Source organism: Bactrocera neohumeralis, chromosome 5 (assembly GCF_024586455.1).
Source record: "Bactrocera neohumeralis isolate Rockhampton chromosome 5, APGP_CSIRO_Bneo_wtdbg2-racon-allhic-juicebox.fasta_v2, whole genome shotgun sequence".
NCBI lineage: Eukaryota > Metazoa > Arthropoda > Insecta > Diptera > Tephritidae > Bactrocera > Bactrocera neohumeralis.
The window spans coordinates 10,803,504-10,825,167 of NC_065922.1; the positions used below are offsets into that span (position 1 = coordinate 10,803,504).

The 21,664-nt window shown below is 36.8% G+C and overlaps 1 protein-coding gene and 1 non-coding gene across 6 annotated transcripts in view; one reads left to right on the top strand and one right to left on the bottom strand.

Annotated features, from left to right (window-relative positions):
* LOC126759040 (Ca(2+)/calmodulin-responsive adenylate cyclase) overlaps positions 1–21,664 on the top strand; it is a 154,761-nt gene that overhangs the window by 86,271 nt on the left and 46,826 nt on the right. The window lies entirely within an intron of this gene.
* Trnai-aau (transfer RNA isoleucine (anticodon AAU)) lies at positions 2,499–2,572 on the bottom strand. The gene has a single exon. It is a non-coding gene; the product is annotated as a tRNA-Ile (tRNA).

Consider the following 21,664-nt stretch of genomic DNA (forward strand, 5'->3'; position numbering starts at 1 on the left):
TTTGGCTATGTTTAATCTGTGGGTTGTTGTCGCGGCTATAAATTTGGTTGTGTAAATTGATAAAATAACAAACAGCTGATGACTTTTAGTCATAAGAAAAAATATAAAATGAAGAACACAATCAAGTTCACCGATGAACTTACATATCTTTAAACGATTAGCCGGCTGCGCGAAAGCAAAAACTAGTTTCTCAATTATAATCTTAATGCACTAAATTAATTTGGCTGTGCGAAAAGGATATATCCTTCATGTGTACCCATTCAATTAGTTAATTGCCCAATTAGTATTTAAATTGCAACAAACAGTTATTAATTTATGTTCACATACAACCCTGTCAAGAATATAGATTTCGGGGAAAACACATTATTCTAATGATAAAGCAAAATGTATTCAAAAAGTTCTGTTAAAATGCTCTAAATTCAAGGAATAATTCCTAATTAAACCGTCCTCTTGGTGTATGAAGCCCAATTACAATCCAAATTCGCTTGCAAAGAAAAAATTAATTTATAATTAGTAATAAACTAAGAGAGCAGGACGGCGATGATAAGTGACTTGTTGAGTTTGGTTTTTGTTCGTCGAAAAAGGACTTTACTTCTCAATTGCCCACACAGTCCGAAGCAGCACCTGTTGGCGAGAGTTATTCTGCGTTGGATTTCGAGGCTGACATTGCATTTGGTGTTAAAAAATTAGATTATAATACAATTAGGTCAAGTGTCACTTGCTCACCTACAAGCATTAAACTAAACTGAGTCCATTTGAACATTCAGAGTCATAGAGACAATTTACAAATTAATTGACTCAGCTAATCGACTATTTTGCACATAATAACACCAATTAAATTATATTTTAAAAAGTTTGTATTAATTTTCGACTTATTTTATACTAATTTCATTAATTTCCAACAAAATTTGTCTCTCACTGGATTTTTTATTCTTGTAACGCAATTGCTATTACTAAAAAAAAGCAGAAGAATATGTGAAAATGGCAGTAAACAAGAAAACACAAATAACTACAATAAAGTGACTGCATAAGTTCATTACCGTTAGGTGGCTGGTACCTACCGCGAAACCTTCAAATAATTAAATTTGACATACGCGTTTCGTTTCACCTTACTCCATAGGGGTATACATTAGATTGGATCACCAGTACTCGTATAAGAAACGAGCGATATATCGGGTATGGCATATCGATAATTATCTGGAGTGCTGGGTAGTACAGCAGACTTTATATTTTTGTACGAATTTCGAGTAAACATTGTGAGCAGCAAAATTTGTCGACTATTTTATATTTTTCTACAATATTTCGCAGGAATATAACTTAAATTTTTTGAGGATTGAGTCAGTAACGTTAAATTTACAATTATATTCTTAATAAATGTTCACGAGAACTTCCGATATTTCAACATTTTCTCATTCAGAGCTCACACTTTCCGCAAAACTACTCTAAAATCCTCGATACCTTTTATAAGAAGATGGTTTCAATATTTTTTTAGATCATTGTTCTATTGGCTACTAATAAATAAACTAAAATTATTCCATTCTTCTTTGGGAATTTCAAGCTAGATAGACGGCTCTCCCGGCTGTATAATCGCAGCAGTTAAAATTTCTCGGAAATCACTACCTATGCCATCGAGGCCGCTTTCACATTAACTTCGAGCATGCGGAGCTCGTTAGTTAGGTAAGGAGATGAGGAGAGGATAAAGAGTCATCACGTCGCAAAAATTCAAAACTATTGACAGCAACAGTGATATTTAACTCGGCTATAACCGTGTAAGGGGTGCCTATGCCAGTAAAGAAGAAGAATCAGTGATATTATTATGAACTTAAGAGTTTATTGAGCTTCTAGCTGACTTCATAACCGTTTTTTATTTCCTTAATTTTTTGTTATAAAGAATTTGTGCTTGGAGAAACTGACCCATTCTAACTCACTTACACACATTGTTTTACAGAATTTTTTTCGTATTTTTCTCTTAGCTACATACATTTTTGTTGTTGGTTTTCATTACGTTTTTGTCGCCACCACAAAACTAATTAAATTTTATTTAATGCATTTTGAACTCAAACACTGCAAGTCGTGTTGTTTTGTGCAAAGAAGTTCGTGGCTGCTAACCGAGTAGGAGAGAGGAAGAAGCTTACAATTACATTTACATGTATGCAGTCATGTATGTAAGTCGAAAAATGAAAGAAATATGTAAATAGTAAATATATAATGGTTTTAGCACACACTGGAGTGAGAGTTTTTATTAGGAAATGAAAACAATTGGGCAAGGAGCTTATGAAAAAATTTATTTTATAAACAAAAATTTATAAAAAATGTGGATTTCCACTCTTTAGTAAATTTTTCCCACCAAAAAAATCTTAAAATTTTACTAACATTATTTTCATACCAAAAATGTTTCCTGTTTTTTTTTCTTAAAAAAAATTTTCAAAAACATGTTAATGACTCTCTTATTATTTATATTACAATATTCTTCAAAAATTAAAATAAAAAATTCCTTGTGGCCCATGAGGGGATCGAACCCGCGACCTTCGCGTTATTAGCACGACGCTCTAACCAACTGAGCTAATGGGCCGTACGGTAATTGTTGATTCTAAAAAGACTACTTAAGTGATTTCTTAGGCAAACATATTATGTATACACTCGTCTAAATATGTATGTGTAAAGATTTCTATAATACTTTAAATAAATTAAAAACTATATGAATCTCAACTGCCCAATTATGCGATTAGAGGCTAATGAATTATTTAAACGAATCGAAAGCTTATCAACAAGTAGCTGCGATAAATAGTTAAGACAACATAAACACACATTATTTTCTATATAAAAAGTATTTGTAACGCGCGTATATTTATTTATAATAATTTATGTATATATAATTATATATGTATGTACATATGTATATGTACATAAGTACCTCGAGTCCCAAAATAGTTTCATAAACTTCACTGAAATAATTTCTAGTTAGGTCTCACATGCTTTCTAGCCTCCGTTTAATTTATTGTCACTGTACGCGCTGGGAAGTTGCAATTGAATTATTTTCAAAAGTTTCTTTGAGCATTTGCACACTGGTACTTAAGCCAGTTACAGTGCAAGCTCATATCCAATAATATGTACATAATATCCCAGTGTTGAATAGAACATAGCTTTCTGATAGCGATTACTCATAATTATTACAACAAAAACTCAACGAATTTTCAAATTTTTTTCAAAGCTTTTTTGAAGATAACTTTGGATATACATGGAAATTATTTTAATAGCTGTCATCCAATGGCAGGCAATACCGAATCTCATCATCAAAATTCTAATACACATTCGAGGTTGGTCCACTCATTGGCAGACGGGGAATATACAAGTACAAGCTTAGTCTGTTACACCAAGCAGTCAGATAATGGTCGGCTAAGAAGGTTATTCTTAATCGTTGGAGAAAACCGCTTCCTGGGTCGAGTTTATGCTGCCGAAAGAAGTAACGATTTCGATCTTTGATGGGAAAAATTTGGTCGTCGTTGTCCAGGTGTTATTCGAAGGTCATAAGAAGGTTCCCAGTTGCACGGGGGGTAAATTTTAGGAAGTATTTAAATGCCAGGCTCTCAAGTATACATAACTTCGGCATAACGTGATGACTATATCTGGATAGTTAAACTCGCTTCGCTGGGATTAACTTGTTCATTCTTACTGAGTTTGCTTATATCCACAATTAATAAGCTATATATAAATGTGTCGTGGCCGCTGTCTCCTAATTCGCTGAACTATATCGATATCGTCGTATATCTCGTACAGCTCTTCGTTCCGTCGACTGCGGTCTTTGCCGTTGCCAAAATGCAAAGGACCATAAATCTTCAGCAGTACCTTTATCTTGAAAACTCATAACGCCGACTCATCAGATATTGTCTTCGTCCAAGCCTCGGCGTCATATAGCAGGATGGAAATAATGAGTGACTTATAGAGTTTGATCTATGTTCCTCGAAAGAGGACTTTACTTCTCAGTTGTCTACTAATTAGTAGACTAGTTATTCTGCGTTGGATTTCGAGGCTGACGTCGTTGTTGATGTAAATGCTGGTTCCAAGATAGACGAAATTATCTATGACTTCGAAGTTATGACTTACAACAGTAACTTGAGAGCCAAGTCGCGAGTGCGACGACTGTTTGTTTGAAAACAGGAGATATTTCGTTTTGTCCTCGTGCATAACCAGACCCATACGCTTCGCTTCCTTTTCCACTCTGGAGAAAGCAGAACCATCGGCGTACGCCAGCAGCAGTACAGTCTTATAGAAGATTGTACCTTCTTTATTTAGTTCTCCAACTCTAATTATTTTCTCCAAGAGTTGATTACAGAAGTCACACGATGTCTGAAACCCCGCTTGGTATCGAACGTCTCTGAGAGGACTTTTCCTATGTTGACGAAGCTTTTGGTGTTGCTCTACGTCAGCATGTGCCTATATTAGGGTGTGTCACTTTGAGGCAATTTATTTTCAATTAAAAAACAAGCAAAGTTTATTTTTACAAAGCTGATGCAAAACAAGAAAAAACGTTAACTTCGGCTACACCGAAGCTAATATACCCTTCACAGGTGCATTGCTTTTAGTAACTATGTGTTCAGTTTGTATGGAAGCTATATGCTATAGTAATCTGATCTGAACAATTTTTTCGGAGATTACTTTGTTGCCTTAGAAAATAATCTATACCAAATTTCGTTAATATATCTTGTCAAATGTGAAAGTTTTCCATACAAGAACTTGATTCCGATCGTTCAGTTTATATGGCAGCTATATGTTATAGTGGTCCGATATCGGCCGTTCCGACAAATGAGCAGCTTCTTGAAGAGAAAATGACGTTTGCAAAATTTCAAAAGGATATCTTAAAAACTGAGGGACTAGTTCGTATATATACAGACAGACGGATGGACAGACAGACAGACGGGACATGGTTAAACTCGACTCAGCTCAACATACTTATCATTTATATATATACTTTATAGGGTCTCCGACGCTTTTTTCTGGGTGTTACAAACATCGTGACAAACTTAATATACCCTGTTCAGGGTATAAATATTGTTTCCCACGGCATTTCAATTTTTAAAATGCTACTTTTTACCCTTAAGAAATATTAGCTATAAATGGCACACCCTAGTCTTTATATGTATGTATGTAAACATGTCAATTATTACATCTGCGGCTTTCACTTAATGCAAACTAAATAAAATCTCTGGCTATGCCAAATATAATGAGCCAAAAACTAAAAGTATACCCAAACGCACTTATCTAGACAATCATAAATGGGTCACATGCTCATAGGCCAGCGCGTAGACACCCTCGCAGCACTCGCACGATTTTTGTTGTAATTTTCTCATTTCTTGGAAAGAGTCAGTCAGCGCCGTCGAGTCGCCAATGCCAGATACACTCACAATCCATATAACTCAAAATATTTATATGGAGGCAATATGTTCAACACATACACTCACACAAGCACGCGTTACACTAGTTTACTTGCACGCTTTTGTCAAAGCATCTAGATGCCTAAGTAAGGAAAACAATTACCAAAGCATTTTGGCGAACATTGGCACAAAATTGAAAAGCAAAAGCAAAAATAGCAAAAAAAAATTTGCTGGCGCCCACCGAGCGCGCGCAATGTGAGGCTACGCGACAGTTCGCTTGGGGGTCAAGTGACACAAAGCGTTTCAGTACGCGCCCAGGAAAAGGGGCGTAGCGCGGGGTGCGACAACAGTTTATGGCTTTTGTCCGCAAACGATTGGGGTACGCAGATAAATGTATGGCTGCTTAATTGCTTTTTAAGAGAGTATGAGTAATACAGTTTTCATCATGGATCTGGGTATTGCCACACATATGTCAATGAGTGACAGAGTGACTGGTAACAATTTGATATAAGGCAAAATGGACAAAAATTTTTCTCAAATGCACTTTTTTAAATTATACTCTACGGTTTTTGAGGTTACTTTGGATTATTATTAGTTTAGACCTACCAGAGTATACTCTAAGGAGCAATTGTATATTACCGGTAGGGAAGTAATCGTTAGGGTTCTTTATCTCTAACAATTTTTTGACTTTTTAAGAATCATTTTACCTAATATTTGGTAGTCGAAAAAGTCTTTTCGTATTTCTAATCAAATTTCAATTTATTTTTTTTTTATTTGTAATGAACGTTAATATTTGGTTGAATAAAGTACCATTTTGTCCGACCACTTTTTCCATTTCCCCGCTAAAGAGACATTCCATCAATATAAAACTTTTCTGAGGCAAGTAATTTTCACAGGCTTCTCTTGAAGCCAACTTTACTCCATTAACGGAGTTCTGCATTAACCGAAACAAATGGTAGTCCGATGGTGCAAGGTCAGGGCTATATGGTGATTCATCAAAACTTTTCAGCCAAGATCTCCGAGCTTTTTCCGAGTCATCAAAGATGTGTGTGATCTAGCGTTGTCCTGATAGAAGACGATGTTGATCAGTTGTCGACAGTAAAATGTAGAATCAATCGTTCGACCACGCTGGAGCAGCTCATAGTGGATGTTTCCAACACTTTCCAACATTATACGGTATGACACAATGTGATTGGCAGCACTGGAGATATACGATTGGAACGACATCTATTGACAAAATACGAAAAGACTTTTTCGACTAACCAATATTTCAAGTTAAAATTCCTTCATTTTAATTCTTCATTGCATATTATCGAGATTTTGAATTACTTACCTCAAATACACTTTTTAGCAGGGAAAACAAGTTAACGGTGTTTTACAGTATCAAGTGTTTTTCGCAAGTGTGACATACTGAACTTCATTGATAGCTTTGTAACTCATTTTATACGGCTTGTTGCTGTCAAGTAAAGTTGATCATATAACACTGAGTTTACACAATACAACTTCTTATTTCAACTAGTTTTACAGCTGCTTTTTGCCTAAAACTGTATCTTACAAGCATCTTTTATCACATTCAAACTCTACTTCTCTGTGCAACAAGTCGCTGAACCAACTGTGAGACTTCAAATAAGGGAAGAGGAAAAGTCTTGCGGAGTCTTAAACATTATTATGAATCAATACTTATATCACCTGTGAGTTGGAATCTCGCCTATAAAAAAATTACAGAACAAGTTATTACTGCGGAAAATAACCTTAAAAATGTTTCAAACGCAAAAAATTTAACAATAAACTAGTTTAGAAGTATTAAGGGGTTAGATGGATTTCGTCGAGAAAAAGTTGTCTATTTTCAATAGTTTTTATTTTTTCATATAAAAACTAAATATTTTATTCCATATTTTTATCTTTCCAAAAACACATATTTTTTTAAGATTTTGTGAAATTATCGAAGAAAAATATTCAAAATTTGACCATTACGTCGTGATATCCGGCCATCCCTCGGAAAAAAAGTGTATCCGCGTTGGCAGCAGAACTATCTGTAGATCATCAAAAATAAAAAGAAATTACTAAGTATTTAGCTAACCTCTAGCGGCCAACTTTTCACAGCTGTAGCTCCAAAACTATAACTCGGATTGACCTCAGAATTTAAGCCAATTTTTTAGAAATGTTATAGAATTAAATAATTAGTATTATATAAAATGATATTTTTTTTTGAAGCGGTGAAACTCCTGTAACAACTTAAGTATCGAATAATGGTCGAAAAATGTATATACAACCTCCTTATAACTCACTTTACCAGCCTCCTCACAAACCCCTGGTACTTAATTAGTATATAATAGTTCAACTCGACATAATCCGTTTCTGTCTCGTATGGTTTAACAAGAAGCATTTAAACGTCAGACTGCATACAACTTGCTCCTCTCAACAAAATGTTGCTTAGTGTAACCCCGATGTAAGTTTTTGCACTAGTACGCACTACTTACACATACACGTACATACATATGTATATGAGTTCGTTCGAGTTCGCATACAATTAATTACACCAAAGTTTTTCTTCTTTATTTTCGCAACTTTGGTCGCCCTTTTGTAAATATCCCTACCCTCTATGCATAATAAAAGTCATTTGCAGATGTCAGTAGACACATACATATGTACATACTTATGTATATATATGTACTCGTATGTGTTATGTTTGCATCTCTAGGTTCAACAATTAATCAAACTGGACCGCAGGGAAATAATACGAGCGCATCGCAAATGGCTTCGTATCACTTAACTATGCTTTCGCTATTAAAATGTAGCAGAAATAATTAAAGTACAAAGTGGCTTCTTTATTCATGGGGGGTGAGGTGGATAACTATAGCTTTAGTTGCTAAAAATGATAAACAGCATGGATTCCCGGCTCCAATTGGTTTGGTATTAATTATCGGCAATATAAATTACAGTACAATGTGCTTTCCAAAGTAAACAGGACTTAAAAAAAAACAGGACAAATGGTTTTTTCGGCAAAATCAATTTATTTATTCAAAATAGTCTCCTTCTGCTTCAATACAGCGTTTTGCACGGTCCAAAAGCATGTCGAATGAGTGTTTTAGCTCGTTGGCCGGTATGGCCGCCAGTATGCCTGTACAAGCCTTTTGAATGGCCTCTACGTCGGCATAACGCTTTCCTTTCATGGGCAAATGCATTTTTCCGAAAAGGAAGAAGTCGCACGGTGCCATATCAGGTGAGGGAGTGGTTAAAATGTGATTTTTGGTCAAATAATCGGTCACAAGCGTCGATCGAATGTTGGATTCTGAGCAATTTTTGGTCGTCAATCAATTTGTGCAGAACAATCCGTGCACACTCCTTTCGTAAGCCCAAATGTTCAGTAAAAATGCGATAAATCGATGTTATGGAGAGGCTCAATTCCATTTCCATGAATTTCAATGATGCTTTAGGCTAATTTTTGACGAATTCCCGCACAGTTTCGATGGAATTTCCGGTGATCACGAATTTTGATTGGTCCACATGTTGATCGTCATTTATGTCCTCACGACCACTTTGAAAACGTTGAAACCACTCGTGCACTCTGCTACGGGATAGGCAATCATCGCCGTAAACTTGTTTCATCAATTGAAATGTTTCGGTAAAAGTTTTACCAATTTTAAAACAAAACTTAATGTTGACTCTTTGTTCGAAGCTCATTTTCGCACAGATAACATAAACATACTGACACTTAAAACGCAATAACTTCACTCCTAATCAATGAAATGTCATGAAATTCTCACTGGACAATCGATAAAGATAGCAGATTCTAACGCACCAGCACCATTAACCACCATTCCTGTTTACTTTGGAACACACCTTGTATAATAGTTATTTGTTGAAAAAAGTGGCACGAGACTATGGTTACCTAGTATTTATGAGTTCTTAGAATTGTTATCATTCAATGTAAGTATATATGTATACTTGAATCTGGTAAACAAAAAAGATATTTTCAAACAGCTATTATTCTGTTGAGAAACAACAATGAGTATAAAGTAGATAGCCTCAATTATAATACAATTATTCCAATCCTAAAAATGGTAAGCTATATATCCCTGAAACCCTAAAAAGCAGCCAATCCTGATCCATTCGTAGAACTCTTCAGTTTTAATAAGCAGACTTAGTTATAGTAGTGATTATTTTGACTTTGACTTCCCCTAAAATTGAAAAAATTGTATGCTGGGATTCCATTAAAATTGTCCCATCAATTCTATTATAAACTCATTTGAGTATATGTATCTATTCATTGCAATTAAGTTAGTTGTTTGTTCTTTTCATCGGTCCCAAAATTTGTATGAATCATCACCATTTTTAGTGCAAACATTTTCCAAATATTATCATTTTGTGTTAGCAGAAAAAACTCATCAAGAAATGAAATTTTCCCTACTAATTTCACAAACCTAAATAAAATATCTTTCAGATCCAGTCTTTCACCAAATTTTGCTTTTTGTAGCCTTAATCGATCAAGGCAGCATTGCTCGAATAGTGTTTCGTGTTAATGTCCCTTTTTAAAGGTCGACTCCATATTCTTTTTACAAAAATATTTAAAATTATGGAACGAGTCTAGCGACAGCGCGCTTCATTTTCGTTATCCAAAACATGTCTATTGAACCGGTTTCTACGAGTTGCTTCGAGTCGCAGGTGTCTTTCTAATACTACACTTCTACTCCATTTCGAGGTTCTCTCATTTTTTAAAGATGCAAAGTGTGGGAATTGATGTCGTCTTGTTGAAATCAAATGTCGCCGAGATCACGAACTTCCATTTCAGTCATCAAATAGTCGGTTATCATGGTGCGATAACGGTCGCCATTGATAGTTACGTTCTCACCGGCATCACTTTTGAAGAAATATGGTCCGATGATTCCACCAGCCCAAACCACATCAGACCGTTGTTTTTTCTTGATGAAATGGCAGCTCTTGAATATCTTCAGGAATGGGCATCATCGCTGAACAAAATTTGGATCGAAAATGTCGGATCTTCTTGGATCTTTTCAAGAGTTTATTAAGCAAAACGATGTGGCTTGGGAAGGTTCAGCGGCTTCAGTTCTTGCACATTTCATTGTATCTGGTACACTTTCAATTTAAGATGTCGTTCAAGCCGTTCTATACGTCAGCTCGAGTTGCTGCGAATGGCGCCGAATGGACTCTCCACAGTCTTCGTGTACACTCTCAGCTACAACAAAAGTAACATGTCAGCATGACACGACTTCTGTCAAAAAAGGCTATTGAAAAAAGTACCTCTAATTAGATCACCCGTTATATTATCATGATAAGAAATGAGAACTACAAATAATACCACAACAATTTGGATTACACTTTAGTTATAAAAATAATTAGTATAAAATCATAACCGCTAAAAGTAGATTGTGAAAAAAAAACAAAAAAGCATCCAACATTCGTGAATTCTTAAATGAAAGAACAAACAATATTTCAAAGCTTTCTTGTGGCGTTTGGCTTTCAGGCTTTCACTCACTCAGTAAATTATCTCAATTCTCCGCGGCAAAGCAAAGAGAAACCTTAAAAATATGAAAAGTAAGCAAGACACCGGTTGAGCATTTCTTTGCGCCTGGTAGAACCCGCTTGATATGAGATACGCGCCACCACTTTAACTTGAACTTGCTGCCTCCGCTGCCCTTACTGTGACTTGCTACAAGTCATGCATGGGTACATGTAGTATCTATGTATGTAGATATGTATGGATTTTATGTTTTATGCTCAAATGTGTGTTTAATCGAATGCGCGACTAATTATGCGCTTGTGGTCGACGTGATCTTGCGGCGAAGCTCAAGTTCACCAGTTATACCTGTCGAATGGCTACGCTGAAATACAAGATGAGACGAGCATTTTTACTGTTGTTGTTGTTGTTATTGCTGCTGTTGTGCCGCTTGAATAAAGTGGTTGGGTTCAAGTTGACAACAGTCAGGTTAACAACAACAAGCATTCTGCGGTTATAGGCAGTAACGTGTGATGCTGTGGCAAGCATGCTTTCGGTTAGTAAAACCTTTTTTTCTTCTCTTCAATTTGACTCAATAATTATTTATTTTCAGTTGTTTTGGTATTTTTCCCTCCGCTAACCACAATTTCTTGCATTGCAATTTCTGTGTGGTCGTTTGCGGTTGACTCGCCTGCCCGCAAACACTTTTTGCGGATATTTGTGGCGCATTCCGATCGGCGGCAGTCGCTGCGATTGCTCCTGTTACAAGCATGCAGGCGCGGCACAGCTCAAACTACTCTCGTTGTGTTGCACTAAATTAGTTTTTGTTTGCATTTCAACTGGCCAAGCGCTTTCTCGTCCATCCGTCCGTCCATGATACGGGTATCTCGCCACTCGATCTGTCACCGCGGCAGGCCGGTTTCTGCTTGCGTCTCTTTGTACGCCCGAATAGTTTGTCACTTATGTTCCTTTCATGTTTAGTCTTTCACATGCTTTGGTGTTGCTGTTGTTGTTGTTGTTTTTTCATGTTCTTGTCTACACTTTTGTTTTTAGTGCGCTTTTGATGCGTTTTTAATTGGCGGAGAGAATGTGCGGCGCAAACTGCCAGCAGCCGACAACAAGCGACAACAAATGATGAGCGGCGACAATTGAGCCCAAGCGCATCGCTGCAACGCGCGCCCATCTCGCGCCGCGCCTGGCTGACTATTCCCCGGCTGACCGCAATGGCTGCCAGCGCCGCGATACCGCCACCTTTGTGGTTGCCGCGTTGCGCGCGTCGCTGTGACGCTGCGGTTTCGTCTCTCTGTCTGTGAGCTTGCTTGCCAGCCTGCCTGCATGTCCACTGCCAATGCAATGTTTCATTTCGTGAAATTGCGCTTGACTTGGCGCGCCGTACGCGGCAGCTGTCAGCTGTTGAGCCGCTGATTGTTCGCGCGCCTTCACCTTCACCTCCGCCGATGAGCCCAAGCCACTACTGTCTAACTGGCAGAACAAGTGTTTTTATGTGTAGTTTGCCCGTGTTGACTTCTTTGTTGTTGTTGTCTCTTTTGTTTTCCATTTTTTGTATATTTTTAGTGTTATTATTGTTTTGCGGCCGCCGTTGTTTTGGGGCTTCCTAGGCGCTTGCGAGCAAGTCGCGCGCCCAGCGCGCCAAGTGTGTGCGTGTGTATGTATACCAGGCGTGTGTGAAGGTATGACGGCAGGCTGCCTGTTAAGCGTCACATTTACCCCACCTTCAGCGCCGCATGCTGATGGTCCGTGGCACTTGTATGATTTTTAGTATGATGTGTGTGGCTGCTGCTGTTGTTGTTGCTGCCATTTTGCGCTTGCCTTTAGTTACTATGGTTTCTGGAGTTGTTGTTGCTGTTATTGCTGCATTTACAGCTACTGCGATTGACGACCGGGCAGGCAGTTAGTTACTCAGCCGGCAGCTGATATGCGCGAGTCTCATTACACAGCGCGCTGTCGCCTGCCACCACGTGCTGCACTAATGTATGGTCTTTGTTGTGGCAGTCGCCGCCGTCGCTGCTGTTGTTTGCTGTTCGCCTGGTATGCAACATGAATTATCATAATCATTTTACTGCGGTAGTAACAACCAGTCATCTGGTGGGTCTGGTGGTGGGGCGCATGCCTTCTGTATGTGCATCCACTTGTTGTTGCTCTGCTTCTCTCACATTGCATACATTTTGTTATTGTTTTCGGTGCGATTTGAAGCGTTTATTTGTGTACGACTTTTTGTGTTTTGCTCTTCTGCCGGGAATTTCAAGCTCACTTTTGATAATGAAACAAGCCGGAAGTAAAAGTTTCTTCAAAGTAGCTACTTGAGGAAAGCACACTTCGTTGGCTACACTTTTCAGATGTAAGATTGAATATAGTATGTAGTATTAAGCTTTATTCAAGACTACGCTTACAGACGTCCAGACGCTGAACCAATTTTTCGATGGTTTTGAAGCAAAAATCGGCCGTACGAAATTCATCAATCGTCGTTGGCTTGTTGGCTATATTGTCCATAGACTTGACGTAGCCCCACAGGAAATAGTCTAACGGCGTCAAATCGCACGACCGAGACGGTCAATTGATCGAGCCATTTCGTGAGATAATACGTTCACCAAACTTGGTTTTCAATAAATCGATTATGACATTCGCTGTGTGGCTCATGGCGCCGTCCTGTTAAAACCACAAATTGTCCAAGTCCATATCATCCAATTCGGGCAAAAAATATTCGATTATCATTGAGTGGTAGCGATTCCCATTCACAGTAACGTGCAGATCTTGATCATCACGGATCAATGACGCCGCCAGCCCATAAACCGCACCAAACCGTAATTTTTTCGGGATGCAATGCTGACTCATGGATACGTGTGAAATTTCTGCTTGACCAATAACACATATTTTACTTATTGACGAAGCCATTCAGCCAGAAATGAGACCCAACGCTGAAGATGATTTTTCGATGAAAATCCGTATCATTTTCAAGTTGTTGCTCAGCCCAATTCACGAACATACGACGATTCTGGTGGTCAAGCGACTTCAGTTCTTGCGTTAATTTGATCTTGTAAGGGTGTAGGTCAAGATATTTTCGCAAATTTCGCCACAACGACGTCACAGAGATGTCCAACGCTTGAGAAGGACGTGTGAAAGACTGATTTGGGTCTTCCCCAATTGATACGCTAACGGCAGCAATGTTCTCGACACTACAGCACTTCTTTGTCTCACTGGCACGGGAACATTTTGTACTGTGCCTGTGTATTAAATCTTTTCCACTAGACGCTCAATGATTAATCTGACGGTATGATTATGACGACTATAAATTAGACGTAGCGCTCTTAAAGTTGAGGCCACTGACTCCGAATTTCGTTAGAAAATATTAATAATTTCGACTCGTGGTTGGGTTGTATATCTTTCCACGGTGAAATGGCAAACCTTACTGAAGTGAAATGTCAAAAGAGCAAGAAAAATATGTCGTCGTTTGCTGTCCCGATCGGTCTAGTTTTGTACCACCCCTATGAAAAAATCCTTTACTTGCTTGAACAAGGTTTCTGCCACTTTCTTATGAATCGTTTCTCAAACTCATCTCAAAAGCCGGTGTGACCAAGTATCATCGATGAAACGGCTTACAGTAAGCTTAATAAATAATAAAGAAGTTCTTCTTTTCTATGGCTATAGCAGTCCATGTGCGATCTCTCTAGATAAGCCATCAAACCTCACCTAAGCTTAATAAATAAGATGTGCCATGCTAAAACCAAAAAGAAAGCAAAGCTTGCTCATGTTTCAGTTCAAAATCATGTTTTTTGTATGGTTCTCGGTTGACTAAAATGACGTATCTAACTAGTTATTTTAAAGGAAACTGAGCTACTGACGTCACGGCTCTTAAATAGACACTTAACGGCCTTTAGATTTATAATGGTTGCTTGTTCGATTCACTACTTTATTACTCTCCGAAGTTAAGCGAATCGTAAACTACTTTTATATGGACCACTTTTTTAGCGGCTCGGTTAAATATGGATTCCAATTTCTCATTAACTTTCTTTTAGCGAATTACTGCACTCAACTTCAATTTGAAAGCCTATTTTAGAGCTTTAGAAAGACATTAAAAAGTCTACAACAACTTACGGGATTTTTATATTATTGCAATTATTTAGGCTAAACACCCAAACAATACCCCAATATAATAATAAAAATACATGTTTACACAGTAAATATTAAGCAAAAAGCACACAAAACATAATTAATGATACGCCTGTCAGAGGATTAAGCAATATCAGCCGCTCAGTTGAGGCAATTAAATTATTACCGCTTGAGCAAGAATTGTGTAATTGAGTTGCTCGACTAATATATTTTACTAGAAGCTGTGTGTTCTTGTTATTCAGCATTAAATCATTAAATAGCGTGACGATTATCGGCTTAAATCAGTTACTAATTGACAGATTTATCAAACGAATATAATCGGCATCTATTAAATGAATCAAAAGAAAACAAAACGTAAATAAATCAAACAGCATAAGCAGGCAAATTCACCGTTAAGAACGCTTAAGCGATATTTCTTTGGTTTTTGCTTACAGCCACTGTCAATACAACTTGAAAGGGTGCTACGAAATGGGCAGTGAAAAATAAATTCTATAAAAAAAAAATTTAAATTGACATAACATAATTTTATACTTTGGTTGGTGCTACTTCTATCCAATTGAGCTCCGGATTTTCAGTGAACAGAATTTATCAAAACACAGATTTTGGGTGGAATCTTGAAATTCTAGAAGCTAACGAGATCAAGTTTTAACGGTAACCAGCTTCGGATCGGCAACGATTGAAGCTCACAATATTGGCTGTTATCTATTTCGATCAGCATTTTCGATAAAAATAAAAATATTATGTAAAAATATTATTTTATACTTTGTGATAATAAAAAAGATTTACATATTTTTCAAATACCGTATTTTTGTAAAGTTTTATTTATCATCATTGGAAGAATATCTCTTATCAAGGCATCAGATGGAATTCAAAATAGCTTTATATTGGAAGAATGCGTGGTTGTGAACCGATTTCACCCATATTTCGTACATGTCATCAGGGTGTTAAGAAAATATTATATACCGAATTTCATTGAAATCGGTCTAGTAGCTCCTGAGAATGGTTCGTTGGAACCATTTTCAATTTTTAAAAAAAGCCTGGGTGCAGCTTCTTCTGCCACTTCCGTAAAATTTAGTGTTTCTGTAAGTCGGTTATCGCACTTTTAGTGATTTTGAACATAACCTATGTATGGGAGGTGGGCGTGGTTATTATCCGATTTCTTCCATTTTTGAACTGTACATTGGAAATGCCTGAAGGAAACGAAAGTTTGGTTGACCAAAGTAGGAGATATGATGGTCTTTTCCAAAACAATTGCGTCCAAATACCCTCTAAGCGATCCTTTTGCCAAATTTCACTTTAATATCTTTATTTATATATTTATGACACTTTAAAGCTTTTTTTCCGCCATTTTGTGGGCGTGGCAGTTCGATTTGGCCCATCTTCGAACTTAACCTTTTTGGCAAAATACGTGTACCAAGTTTCATCATGATATCTCAAAACTCTCGTTATAACATTGTTGCGATGACCAATTTATATTTGACCTCATTCCATTTTATATAAAATTGTTAGGGATAAAAGTTGCCAAACTTTACAAAAAAGTATAATAATAACGAGAAAAGTTTATTGCGGCTTCACCGAAGTTCTTCTTGATTGTAATCGGTGAGTTTGGATAACAGCTTTCGTATTGGAACATTGTCTTAAACAAAAATGCATACCAAATTTCGTAAAGGTACTTTGTCAATAAAAAAGATTTCGAAAGAACGTTGTTTGCTATTTATTTTTGGAAGAATATCTCTTTCAAATGTTGGCCACAGCTACGCTTGAATCGAATCGAGATTGTTCGCATAGACTTCCATAGATGATTCCACCGACCACACCAAACGTTGAACCTCTTTAGCTTGCCCTTCGACATGCGGCAATTTGGCCCATTGAGCCAGAAATGAATAATGAATCGCTGAATAAAATTAGGTTCGAAAACATTGGATCTTCTTGGAACAAGCTGTATTATGTACGCTTTCAGTCCGAGTTGCTGCCAGTAAACTCTCACCTCTGGCTGCCATATTTTCTTCACTGCGTGTTAAATACTTTATATGTTCTTGGACGCTTCCTTTTTGGGTGTTACAGACATTGTGGTAAACTTAATATACCCTGTTTAGGGTATAATAATATTATACTAATAGATTGAAAATATGTAATATTTATATTGAAAATTATTATCGGTAAAGACTATTACTTTAAATTAAAAATCGATAACTTATGAAACTGTTGAAAAAAGTTCGAAATAAAATATTTTTGTAAATATAAGATTCGTGTTCGATAGTGAAAATCCGATTAATTTTTGGCACTTATTTTCAGCTCTGAGCATTATTTTAAACTAAAATGTCGAAAATCGTTCATTTATTGTTTGGTAACAGCATGTCCGATTTTGAAACACCCTTTATTGAGCACTATTCTTAATTAAATGAACCAAATGCAATGTGCGGCAAGAGACGTGCGGCCAATAAGCTTGCATTTTTAAATTGTTGTTCTATTTTCAACTCGTTTACACTTTTCGTTCTCTGATTTTCATATACCCTATACTCAAAAGCCAACGTCGGAGTCCAAGTGCAGTACTTATATAAATATAAAGCGATCAACGTGATCAAAGATCTATTCATACCCTTTTATTATAGAACTTCTAGCTTGTATGCCGCCCATTGACATACAGGGAGACGAATTCGCGCGATTGAACCAGCTCTCAGAGCCATCTGTAGGCGTAAAAAAGAGGAGAGCAACGGTGGCAAACCTCAACCAAAGAACGGTGCTCCCACATACTAATCCCGGATATCCATTCGCAAATAGAAAGACAACATGGGGACCATCTAACCCAAATACTAAGTGGACATGGATACTTTAGAAGCTATCTGTTCTGATTCCATCACGACCTAAGTCCGTACTGTCCGCCGTGTACATAGAGCATAGAAGGCTCTCATTTTTTCAAGTCATTTTCAAGTCAGTCCGTATAATATAGATGAGACTTAAAGTCTTTCTCGCTCCCATGAAGTTATACTTAATCCAGTGCTTCCGTGGGAGAGCTAAGAGTTGGGAGTAGGTAAGGTTTAGCGGATTAAAGTTATGCACTCCGGCTTTCGATGCTTCCACTTACCTTAAAAAAAAAACCTTTTATGCTATAAGAAAGACACCTCTGAAGGGTATTTTAGCTTCGTTGCAGCCGAAGTTAAGGTTTCTTTTCATTTTCATTTTATTTAATATTTTTTTTTTTTATTTATTTTTATTTCTACTCACTGGCCATATTTTACAACGAATCATTTGACATTTGTTGCTGCAACGCATTTGCATATTTAGTGGTGCCACCAGCACAGCACCGCACCAGCGGTCACCCACCAGCGCCGACAGTGCGAATTCCCGGCATTACTCAGCTCGGGCGCTGCTGCTGGACGCAGCGACAAGTCGCGGTTAGCAACGGAATCGCATGCAAGAAACTATTTATTACTTAGATTTACTTGAATTCGAGTTCGCGCACACTCGTATGCGCTGCTATGCGGTCATATGCATTTGGCCGATACACATGCATATGCAAGTCGAATTGTAAGTGAGTGTAAGTGTGTGTGTTGGTACGTGATTTCGTTGCATGATTTGACACCAATTTGTTGTTCGAACAACTGATTTGAATTGCTCGAACGCTGCGGCATGCCTGTGACGTGCGATCATTTGTGGCATGCGAATGTGGCTGCCGGTATGTGTGTATATACATATATATTCAATTATGTAATTGTAAGTGAGTTTTCATATGCAAGGCAGTCAGTGGCTGCTTATCGGCAATCGCTGCTGCCCGATTTTAATTAATTATGCGCCATCAATTAATGCACAATTACCGTTGGCATTTTGCATTTTACCGTTAGTTTGAGTTTACTTAAGTTTTCACTTTCTAAAAATGCATTTGCCTCTCGTATGCCACCTCATAATCTTGTAAATATCTTAAACTAAGTGCATAAAGCCGTCACATTTAAGCACATAATTAATTTTCATTGCCCGCCTGTAATTAGTAATTCGCAAATTAGTGCAATGTCAGCGTTTCGCTCGCTTGTGTACATTTCGTATAAGTTTTTAATTGCTATAATTTTTGGCAATTCCTACCAGCGAAGAACAAGCCAATTTTCTTGCTCATTGTTTTGGCAATTAATCACTCACTGGCGTTTGGCTATATTAAGAATATTATTTGTTTATTTGGTATAGTGAAGTGTTGCCAGACTGCCATAATGAACTGCGAATTGTGCTTGTTTAGATTAGCTCACACAAATTTTGGGGGTAATTTTGATTTATATAGTATAACCTAAAATAAACACAGAAGAGGTTGGTAGAGGGTGAGTGGATACTGATAGCATAGCACCTGGGCTACTTATATAAACTGATTGATTATGAAAAGAGCAGTTCAAGATGATTGAGTCTAAACCTTATAACCACTTATCGTTATATCTAAAAGTATCACAAATTTAATGAAAGAATTTCCTTGAGAACTCACAATATTGAAGAAAGTATACTTTGATTATGATCATACGTAAATTTGCTGAGATTTCTGTCGAGGAATCGATATTAAGTGGTCGTTTGCAGCAGATTGCTTATTAATAACTTTATTTTGCTGAAGGAAGTATTCTAGTCCAGAAATAAAAAAAAAATTTTAATTTATTTTTTATATTTTCAACGTTTAACTAAGAAATATATGTATCAGAGGATTTACTAACCGACTTGTCTATGTCCGGAACCAACTATATCCCCAGTTTTCAATTTTTACTATATTTTAAAACTCGAAACAGTCTAAACAAGTTTTCTACTAGGGAGTAGAAAAATATTTTTATTGCTATTGTTAGAAAAAATATTTTTTTTTTATATTTTATATTAATATTCGTCACAAAATAATATATTCTTTCGATCATTAATTGACAAATAAATGGTGATCCATTTCGACTTTCGCTACTTTTATAAAGAAAAAACACAGAAACTTCAAATTTAATGGGGAATATTTCTTATTTTTTGGCATATATTGTTTTTAAATATTACCTCGTTCAAATATTGGCCGCAGCAAAGTCTCAGATGGTCTATGAGTCAAATTTTCGATGACTCATTCGAGCATTTTGACTAGTAACTAGCGAACGACACGCGTGATGTTTTGCTCCAAGGCAGGAATCAAAGCGGGATTGCCCGCATAGACTTTAGACTTTATATATCCCCACAGGAAAAAGTCCAACGGTGTGATACCACCACAGAGCCAGAAATGGTATCTCATCGCTGAACCAAATTTGGCTCGAAAACGTCGAATCCTCTTGGAACTTTTCAAGAGCCCATAGAGCGAAGCGATGTCGCTTGGGAAGGTCGAGCGGCATCAGTTTTTGTACAAGTTGTATTTTGTACGAGATCTTAAATGGATTTCGACGTAAAATGCGACAAGTCGTTCCATACGTGAGTCCGAGTTCCTGCCAATAGCGCCGAATCAACTCTTCACGGTCTTGGTGTACACTCTCAGCTACGGCTGCCATTATTTCTTCACTGCGTCCTGGACATGGTCTATTCGGTCGAATATTATACAATAATGAATGCTGGGTCTCAAGATTGGTGATAGTGTTGCGAATAGTACACTCATTAGACCGATTATATTAGCCGAAAGTTGAGCGAATCACATTCTTCACAGAATGTAAAGAAATTTTTTTAGTAAAGTTGAACGATTTGTAAACGTTGTTCTGGCATAAGACTCTCCTTGATGAAATGCCAAACAATACTGAACCAAAATAACATGACATCTTGAACGACTTATGAATTTTTTGCTTTTTGATGCTATTTTGCTAAAAATTTCAAAATCTCAAGAATCTTCGGAACTGATCTAATGGGGTATACAGATATAACTACTATATTTTTTTCACTGTGTTTTTTAGATACAAAAACGAGCATCCAGTAATAGTAAACTTTGAATAACGACTTCGATTAAATATTAATATTTAATTTTATTATCCTAAAGTGGTACTCCTTTCAGCTCCTTAGTATATAAATAAGGTTAAAAATCATAAAGAAAACATTCTTATAAAAAATTTCTGATTATAGATGTTTATTATTTCTATCAAAGAACTGCACTTTAACCCAACGAGTGGCCACGCTGTTCGCCATTCACTTATTTGTTTCTATATTTAAATAAGCTTTATGAAGCTAAAATTTCCTCTAAAAGAAAGACATTGTACAAATCGTAAGAGATCATTCATAGAATACTTCTCACTTTTATGCAAGAGGAATTTCCAAAAAAAACGTCAAATAATATATACATATATATATATATATATATATATAGGTATTCCGTTTGTTTATAGCCGAGCCTGCAAATATCTGTACAAATGCGGGAAAATTCCATGTTCTCAACAAAATAAGACACTTATAACATCTGTACAAACAATAAATTGACATTCGAAAGGTAGGGTAACTCTGAGTATGAGTATGTATGTATGTACTATATATACTATGTATGGTACATATGTACATAAGCAGAAAGTGAAAAACAGCGCGCGATGAATTTACGTGTTTTTCAGATTTTCAAATTAAGTTTTCAGAAAGTCAGTAATTTGTTTGGCACATCCCATAGATACACCAATCTGTGTAAACATTTAAACACACACATACACACAGCCTCCCATTCACATACACAAGTGCTGTGTTTATTCGAGTCCAATATATATTTGCATGTGTATTTGTGTGTATGTACCTGTCCAACGTTCTGCCACATTCA